This window comes from Oratosquilla oratoria, chromosome 11, assembly GCF_046742065.1.
Source record: "Oratosquilla oratoria isolate Oo_2021 chromosome 11, ASM4674206v1, whole genome shotgun sequence".
In the NCBI taxonomy this organism is placed as follows: domain Eukaryota; kingdom Metazoa; phylum Arthropoda; class Malacostraca; order Stomatopoda; family Squillidae; genus Oratosquilla; species Oratosquilla oratoria.
Genome location: NC_134787.1, coordinates 72,771,187 through 72,778,686, shown reverse-complemented (window position 1 = coordinate 72,778,686; position 7,500 = coordinate 72,771,187). Strand labels below are relative to the sequence as shown.

Sequence of the window (7,500 nt, the reverse complement as noted above, 5' to 3'; positions counted from 1 at the left end):
CGTCTTTCAGCCTTAACTGGCCATCTTCAGGAGGTGTTAAATGGTCGAATTTTTTACGGAGAATGACTCGGTTTGGCCGCATGTTGATATATATCAGCGGGGAGCGGAGAGCTGAAACGTCCGCCCACCAATCAGCGCACGGAAAACACTCGCTGTCTTCTGGTTGGTAGCGATGTTTCAGGCTGCTGCTGGATATTGATAGAGTTTTTTTTTTCTTTTTCTTTTTCTTTTTGTAAATGAGTACTACTTCGGTTATTTTTAGTCTTCTGGTGTCGTTGTTCCTTTCGATGATGATGGTGGTGCCTTCCATATGATGTCTCTTAAGTGCGAGTCCTTGCTCGTACAAATAGTGTCTTCTTATGGCGCCGTCCTGCGGATGTGCTGAAATCCTCTTTGGCACTGTTGTAGTGGTGACGCCGATGTAACGAGAATTTAGGCGATTGCAGTCACCACTGGAACATGTGTGTTGGTACGCGACGTTCAACTCTTGCAATTCACTTGTCTTAGGGAGGCAGCTGTTCTTTACGACTAAGTTGGATGTCTTTTTTGTCTTGTGATAAATGACGAAGTCAATTTTTGAAGCCAGGTCGGTGGGTTTGACGTTCTTATAGATGATATGTTTAGGGCTTTCTCGTCATCCTTGTAGGCTGAAGAGATAATACTACTGTAGAAAAGTTTTATGTTTGGTGTAGCTGGTTGTTGTTCTTGTTGGCACATAGAGTTATCAAATCGATACCGTATAATACTATTTATTTCTTGTATGGGATAATTGTTGTTGCCGAGAAGTTGGGTGATTCTCTTAAGCTCTGCGTTTGTGGCGGTCCATGTTGAGCAGTGGGTGAGGGCTCTTTTGACGAAGGCCCGACGTCAAGATGCACATGCAATGCGACGGGGCTGCCATGGGGTCACCTTTGGGAGTGCTCTTTGCTAACTTTTATAGGGGATATATTGAAGAAGAAATATTCTGGCAATAGCACTATCCAAAATCAGAAATCTACGCAAGACATGTGGACGATATTTTCATCAATGCCAACATAGAAGAAGTAGTTAACTTAATATCCAAGCTCAAACCAAATTCTTGCCTCAACTTCACCCACGAGACAGCAATACAGTAAGCTTCCTTTCCTCGACATTTTGGTCCCACGTGAAGCCGCTTCATTTTCAACAGAAATATATACCAAATCCACCAACTTCGGATTCTGCCTAAACGGTGCAAGCGAGTGTTCTGTGTGGTATCGACGTAGTGTCATCAATGCCTTCGTCAAAAGATAACGGTGTGGCTAAAAAATTGGTTAACCTGTGGGGCCTCATCGGAATGCTTGGATTTTGTTTACGGAAATCCCCTCATTCTAGGTGGTCTTAGGAATTCTTATTACAATCCCACCAGCTTCTTGCCTCTGTTGGATTGCATTAATATGCTCCTGGCTTCTTTCTTGAACTGCTCCCCTTCTTGTTCAGAGTTTTCTACGGGCTTCTCCTCTCGAGTAACGTAGGGGACGAATTATACATTAGGCTAGACCCCCCTGGAGACTGATGGAACATCTGGAGGTCACAGGAGGCCACTTAAGATTTAGATATTATATTAACAATTTAAATATTCCTTGACAAATAAAATTATCCGCTTTATATAAACCGTGACGTAGATTTATATTATGATCCTGTGTGGTGTGGATCAAACTACTGTACATTCTATTAAGTTTCTTACCACCATATTATAAGTAACAGAAATGGATTTGGGGTTGGTTCGGTAAACAGGATGATTATATTCTTCAGTATGTTGTAATATGTCACTAGAAATGTTTACACCTTTTACATTTTTCTTGTGCTGTTCAGTTCTCTTGTGTAATGATTTGGCAGTTTGATCCAAATAGAATTTGTTACACATTTTGCAAGGAATTTTGTAAATGCAGCCTTTCTGATATTTTATATCATTATCAATCAACAAATATTTCGCTCTGCTGATACTCCTGAAAATATTTACGTTAATGCTTTTAAATGATGAAATTATATATATATATATGTATATATATATATATATATATATATATGTATATGTATATATATGTATGTATGTATGTATATATATATACATATATATATATATATACATACATATATATATATATATATATATATATGCATATATGCATATTTATATATACATATACATGCATATATATATACTGTATATAAAAGTATAAATAACATATTCAGACATAATGAAAATAATAATAATTATCATTACTATTTTCATTCTGTTTGAATATGTTATTCATACTACTATTCATTTATTATTTGCACTATGTATGTAAAATTATATCAATATTAATACTTTTGATAATATCTTATGTCATACAACAATATGCAATGTGATGTCATAGGATGTTACGTCACTTCAAATTATCACATTGTTTTAATCTAATTTAATCTAATTTAATTTTATTCTATTTCATTTTGTCTGGACATGTTATCATTATATCTTTTATATTATAGGTTATCTTATGACCCTTTACGGGTTTTCTGCATTTTTTACACCACTCACTCATTTCACTTACACTGTTACAACCTCGGTCAACATTCCACACACACCGGAGTTGTATCTAACATCTATGGTTTAATAGCTACATCACAAAAATTGTAAATTATTGTACACTGTATTGAAAATTTCTTTCCAAAATATCTTTTATTACTTTCAAAAATTTCTGTCATACTCTTACCCCATTTCACATCTGCTCTCATCTTTGCCTCCCTTATCATATGCTTTACTTCTCTTTTATTATTATTGTAACTCTCATATGATTCTTTCGTCCTATGTTGTACCAATCTGTTAAAGCTCGCTTCTTCTCTTCTACAATCTTCTTTGCTTCCTCATCCCACCACTCACTACCCTACCTTCTATTTCCTCCTCCACCCGTCTTCCTTGTTCCATGTATACATATATATATATATATATATATTTATATATGTATATATGAATATATATATATGAATATATATATATGTATATATATATATGAATATATATATATGTATATTGGGACAAATTATGGGAAAGGTGGAGGGGGAAACACGGGTCTTTATCTGAATATCGAGTTTATTCTTCACCGGTTTCGCTTACAATAGCTTCTTCAGAGGAGTGTTATTCTGGGACGAAGTTGGCGGTGTATATAGTGAGCCATGTCCACGTTCCCTCCTTGCGGAGAGGTCGGTGGCTGGTACCAGTATAACACGTCAAACAGCATCGTTATAACATGTATAATATAATATAATATAATACAATGATAATGATAATAATATAATAATAATATAACACAATATGATACGTGATATAATATATACTATATTGTATTATTTTATACTATAATATAATATAATATAATATAATATAATATAACATAATATAATATAATATAATATAGTATAATATAATATAATGTAATATAATATGATAAGATAAGATAAGATAAGATATAATATAATATAATATATGATATGATATGATGATATAATATAACATAATATAATGAAATGAAATATAATATAATATAATATAATATAATACAATATGATATAATAATATAATATAATATAATATAATGTAGTATAATATAATGTAATATAATATAATATAATATAATATAATATAATATAACATACGATATATCATATTATAATATAGTAGCATAACATAATAATAATTCTGTATCGATGCTAATTATTATTATGTTATGTTACCATATCATAATATGATATATTATATTATGTTATATTATATTATATTATATCATATTACATTATATTATATATTATATTATATATATTAAATTATATTGTATATTATGTCATATTATATTATGCTATATTATATTATAGTATATTATATTATATTATGTTATATTATATTATACTATATTAATTATTATATTATATTGTATAATATGTCATGTATCATACTATGTTATATCATCATATTATTATTAACATTGTATTATATGTTATATTGATGATGTTTGACGTGTTATACTGGTATCAGTCACCGACCTCTCCGCACGGAGGGAACGTGGACCTGGCTCACTATATACACCGCCAACTTCGACCTAGAATAACACTCCTCTGAAGAAGCTATTGCAAGCGAAACCGGTGAAGAATAAACTAGATATTCAGATAAAGACCCGTGTTTCCCCCTCCACTTTTCCCATATATATATATATATGTGTATATATATATATATATATATATATATATATATATATATATATTTATATACATATATATATATATATATATATATATATATATATATATATATATATATATATTATAATATATATATATATATGTTAATTTCTTTCGTAAGCTTTCTAGCTTTCGGAAAGTAGATTTCTGAGGAATAGAGAGAGGAAGAGGTAAATTTCCAATTGACAGAGGAAACTTATGTTAACACAGAAGTCTATATTATACACAAAATAGATTAAAATAAACAAAACACAGTTGAATAAATCCAAGACGTTTCGCAGATCGCTCTGTATCTTTTGTCCAAAATGATTCCCACCAAGACCTTGAAACCTTGAGGAGGGAACTCATGGAGGTGTCGGGGATTGATTTCACTGTCAAGCATAGTGAAAGTGGTTCCCTCCCCTTCATGGACATCCTCCTCAAACAGACTAATTGCACCTTTTCTTCCAGCGTGCATGTTAAGGATACCAACCCCGGACTATGTATGAGCGGAGAAAGTGAGTGCCCCAAAAAGTACAGAAACTCCACAATCAACACCCTTTTTAGAAGAGCTCTTAGCCATTGTTCTTCTTGGTCAGATACCCAGAGGGAGATAGACAGGGTCCACCACCTTCTAATCAATAATGGATAATCCAACAATGAAGTCCAATCTACACTCAGAAGAGCTATTGACACCTGGTACCAAGAACCTCATCACACTGCCGCAGAACATGAAGGAACTACACACCGCATATTCTATAAGTCCCACATGTCCAATAAAGATAAAGATGACGAGAAAATAATAAAAACATTATTAAAAGAAATGTGACCCCCACGAAAGAACGTAACAAATTATCACTCATCATTTATTACAAAAACAAGACAACATCTTCTCTAATTCTGAGAAATCACACCGCCCCAAAATGTCATGCCTTACGATCGGCTAGTCTGAGGAATCAACCAAATAGCGCCAGCCAAGCAGAGGAGAGTCATTATCGATCTCTCCAAGTTTTGTCTTTATTCATTTTTATACCCACCATTGACATACTTCCCTTCATTCCAACTGAAAATGCAGAACGATCTGTGAAACGTCTTGGATTTATTCTACTTTGTTTTGTTTATTTTCATTTATTTTGTGTATAACATAGACTTCTGTGTTAATATAAGTTCCCAAAGTCAATTGAAAATTTGCTTCTTCCCCTCTCTTTTCCTTAGAAATCTACTTACCGAAAGCTAGAAAGCTTACGAAAGAAATTAATTTCTAATGAATTTGCTGTTGTTTTCAACAGAATATGCTTGAAAGAGAATCTCCTGCCACACTTCACGAATATATATATATATATATATATATATATACATATATATATATATATATATATATATATATATACTTAAAGCATTTTCCCTCTTATAAGGGAGGTAACCAAAGTTAAAGGCATAAATCCACTCCCACCCATTTCATCCCCACATAGTTCACTCGCATTTACAATCCCTGTGTTCCTCTTTTTTATTCACTTATCATTTCGTTTGCTTAGTAAGTCATCTATTCACTTGTTTTTACTTAGTACTTTATTTATGTATTTATCTAATCATAACTAGCCACAAAAATAAGTTGAATAGAGCCTTTATTCAACGGAACAATATCTATAAAGAGCGTCATAAAACTGAAGAGTTGAATCGGGAAAACCTTCAATCTCTGCTCTAAGTATGTTCCTCCCAGCTGAATTAGACCGTCCAAAATTTGAATGATAAGTGTCGTGGAGAATATTGCATCAGTACTTGGTGACACACTCATCTCTTTCATTTTGTCTAAGACCAGGTGATTTTTGTTTAGGTGATGATAGAGGTTTCATTTCTTTCTGCTACAACATGAGAATTAGAAATTAGGTTCTCTCTGTTGCCAATCGACTTTATTCGGATCGAGGAATCCTCCCTCTTCAACTCTCCTCCACCCCCTTGTAGTCAATATTTACCTCCTGCTCATCTCGCATTTCTTTCCGTAACGCCTCCTTCATTTTCCTCACACGCCAAACTTTTCCTCATTCAGGGGAGGAACCACTCTTCTCCATCATTTTTCCATATTCCCGCCCGTGCTCGTCATTCGTGCTCCTAACCGCGCCTTATCCCTCATACACTCACACACACACGCACTCTTTCTTTCTTTCTCTCTCTCTCTCTCTCTCTCTCTCTCTCTCTCTCTCTCCTCTCTCTCTCTCTCTCTCTCTCTCTATATATATATATATATATATATATATTTATATTTATATGCATGTATATATATATATATATATATATATATATATACACACACATATATATGTACATATATATATATATATATATATATATATATATATATATAAATATATTAGATATATATGTATCTATCTATGTATCTATCTATCTACCTATTTATCTGTCAAAATATTGATCAATCTATCTCTCTACCTTCCTATCTTTTATTTATATCTCTATATTCTTACTTTTCTATTCCTCTGTCTCACTGTCTATCTCGCTACCTCTATCTGTGTCTGTCTGTCTTTATCTTTCTGTCTCCATCCATTCTTTCTTTGAACCTCCTCTTTCCTCGATTCCTTCCGCCTCTCGTCTGATATAATCTTTCTCCATTTTTTCCTCATATTCTCGCTCATTATTGTAATTTCCATTCATAGTTGGCCATCTCCCCATCTCCTTCATCATCTCTCTATCCTTTTCTCCATCATTTCATCAATGCCAACATTTCATTCGTTTTATTCAGTTATGTTTTCTGCTAACATCTTATTACCAATTTTTTCTCCATATCCATGCTAGTTGCCAAATATCAGCCCTAATTACCTTCTCTCATTCCATTTCCATCTTGACTATGGCAAATGACTACTTAGGTAAATAATTAAGGATTAAAAAAAAATCCCTACGGATCAGTCATGCAGCATTCTTTTGTAATTTGTAATTCCACACTAAAAAAAAAGAAAAGAAAAAATACTATCCTTCCGTTATGGTGTTATCCTTAATATCCTCTTTACCATCTGTGAGCTTGTGACTCCATCCTTTCGGATCTATATCATTCGCAAGGCCTGTACCTCTAATTATTGTCTCAATGTTTCTTCTTGCTATCCACCTCATCTCTACTATTCTCATCTCCAATACTTTCTTTTCCAACACCTAATTCTTTCTCCATCCAAATTCAACCTCTCCTTCTCTATCGATCTCATTATCCAATAGTTATTTTCAAATATATCAATCTATTCTCTACTCATATCGGATTCTGCAGGATATATCCCTTGT

The 7,500-nt window shown here is 32.9% G+C and overlaps 1 long non-coding RNA gene across 1 annotated transcript in view; it reads right to left on the bottom strand.

Moving 5' to 3' along the window:
* The window catches only part of LOC143029515 (uncharacterized), a 496,461-nt gene that overhangs the window by 474,889 nt on the left and 14,072 nt on the right, over positions 1–7,500 (bottom strand). The window lies entirely within an intron of this gene.